The 1,908-nt window shown below is 48.1% G+C and overlaps 1 protein-coding gene across 2 annotated transcripts in view; it reads right to left on the bottom strand.

Moving 5' to 3' along the window:
- The window catches only part of FRAS1 (Fraser extracellular matrix complex subunit 1), a 307,206-nt gene that overhangs the window by 254,707 nt on the left and 50,591 nt on the right, over window positions 1-1,908 (bottom strand). The window lies entirely within an intron of this gene.

Below are 1,908 nucleotides of genomic sequence, written 5' to 3'. Positions count from 1 at the left end.
CTGGTAGCTGTCAGTGTGGCCACACTGCAGCACTTTCCCTACACAGCTGTACAAAGACAGCTGGAACTCCCAGCGCTGTACAGCTGCAAGTGTAGCCATACCCTAACTCGCAAGTGTAGCCAAGCCACTAGTCTTCTAGTGTAGACCAAGCCTTAAAAAGATTCCCTGCTCCCCATGAATGGAGACCTCTTAACAGGCCACTTCACCTTGAATGGTCCTTAAAATAGGTGTTAACTGCTTATGCTAAACTATCTGTTGCACCTTGTAGCTGTGACTGAGTACATTTCCCTTACCTGAACAAAGAATGCTGCATCAACAGAAATTGGTGCAATTAAAGGCTGTGTCTACACTGCCACTTTCAACGCTAAAATTTTTGTCGTGGAGACAAAGCTACCACCGCTCATTCAGAGTGGGTTTTTTTAAATCGTGAGGACAGCTCTCCCCCAGCGATAAAGTGTCTACACTGCCCATATCCCAGCACTGCCATGGCCACCCAAACATATTACCTCACCCGACTTCTCTCTTCAATATCCTGGGATCAACACCACTACACACAACAACACTGCATACAACAAGAAAAGATTAGACATTTGTATGGCTGAGAACATCCAAAAGATACATTTTAAAAGTGTCAGGGAAATAAACGCCTCCTGCTTCAGGTCAAGAGGGAACCACACACTTACGGGTTGAGAAAAAACTCTTGTGAAAGCACATTATCCCATAACAGTCCATTTTACAGTTTCTTTCCTCTTCCTTTAAAGCATTTGGGATTAGCCAGTGTCGAAGGAGGACACCAGAGTAGATGAACCAATTATATCCAGTGTAGTAATTTTGGAGTTCGTAAAGGCACCCACTCCTCCATCGAAAGCACTCAAACCAAAGCTCTGTCACAGGTTTGATCAGACTGATAAGACTTAGAATCTGTCCTGCAGCTCACTAAACTGATACCTCGTCTACACTACAAAATTAAGTCGACTTAAGGGGTTGTACACACTACCACTTATGTCAGTATAACTTATGTCACCCAAGGGTCTGTATAAGCCACCCCCCAAAGTGACCGAAGTCGCAGCAACCCACACGCCGGTATGGGGAGCACTACATAGCTACCACCTCTCGCAGAGGTGGTTTTATTATGCCAGCTGTCAGCCCCAGGGCACGGGGGGCTGACACCCAACAAGCAATGTAAGTAATACAGTGTCTGCACAGACACTGTGCCACCCTAACTATGTCGACCTATGCACTATGTCTCTTGCAGAGGTGGAGTGATTAGGTCGGCGTAGTGACTGACTTACACCGGTGGGAGCAACACTGTAGTGCAGACACTTACAGAGGCCATGGCTACACTGGAGAGTTGCAGCGCTGGTGGTGGGTTTACAGCGCTGCAACTTAGTAACTGTCCACACCTGCAAGGCACATCCAGCGCTGCAACTCCCTTGCTGCAGCGCTGGCTGCACACCTGGTCTGCTAGGGGTGTAACGATTGCAGCACTGCTCATCAAGTGTGGCCACCAAAAGCGCTGTTATTGGCCTCCAGGGTATTAGGAGGTATCCCAGAATGCCTGCTCACAACAAACCGGAAGAGTGGCTGAACTCCATCTGGGCTCCCCCGGAGCTGCTTATCTAAAAAACAAACACAGCTGCTGTTTGCTCCAGCAAGCGGAGGCAGGCAGGGGAATTGCTTTGGAATGTTCACAGCTGTTTGCTTTTGAGTAGAGAAACCACACGGCGGAAGGGGAGGTGGGAGTCCATGTTGGAGCAGCTACATATGTGGTCTGAAGGCTATTTAGGAGTGCATAATTTGCATTTAGTGAATAAGAGGGGGTGGGGGAAGGGCTCGAAACTTTTAAATTGATTGCAGGTTGGTGATGTGTATGTTCCAGTCCTTAGAACTTGCAAGGCAGGGAGCTGA

This window comes from Chelonoidis abingdonii, chromosome 5 (assembly GCF_003597395.2).
Source record: "Chelonoidis abingdonii isolate Lonesome George chromosome 5, CheloAbing_2.0, whole genome shotgun sequence".
NCBI lineage: Eukaryota > Metazoa > Chordata > Testudines > Testudinidae > Chelonoidis > Chelonoidis abingdonii.
Note: the sequence above shows the minus strand (reverse complement) of the source record. Positions and strands in the feature narration are given on the sequence as shown.